Genomic DNA, 688 nt, shown 5'->3' on the forward strand with positions numbered 1-688 from the left:
ACCATGGCGTCAAAGTATAGCCCTTTAGGAATGACTGTCGAACGTAATTAACGTGGAGCGTGGCTTCTGAATATAGTGCTGTTTAAATAGTTCTTATACTTAAAATAAATCCCTGCGATTTATATTATTAATAATGAAATAAAATAATAAAAAGAGGAGAAACAGTCGGTAGAAGAGGTAGGTCTGTCGTCGTAAAAATGGAAGTAATGAATTTCTACACTTTTCAAATTATTTTACTCAACTTGAGTAAAAAGGGTACAGCTCAACAAATTTAGTAAAAAAATACCCAAATTGAGTAATAATACCCAACATTGAGGTCATATTAATAAATAATGTCCTGAATGTTGGGTACTGTTTATCAATATGAAGTCAATGTATGGTATTATTTCCTCAATTTGAGTAATTTTGCTATGGTATTATTAAAGCAATTTAATATTTATTCCAATGATTGCAAATTATATTACTCAGTACTCTATTTAATAAAGTGGTTCAACGGTAAGGAGATAAAATCACTACTTAAGCGTCTCCTATGAGTTGACTCACACTTGACTAAAGGACAAAAACAACTACAATAATGTTCTCGTCAAGTAGTTTGTACGTTCAAGTTAGTTTATACCAAGTGTTCTATTTTCCTACACATTTACTCGTTCTAGTCGCTCTTGTAATACTACACAATTGAGTAATATGT

Source organism: Amphiura filiformis, chromosome 9, assembly GCF_039555335.1.
Source record: "Amphiura filiformis chromosome 9, Afil_fr2py, whole genome shotgun sequence".
Lineage (NCBI taxonomy): Eukaryota > Metazoa > Echinodermata > Ophiuroidea > Amphilepidida > Amphiuridae > Amphiura > Amphiura filiformis.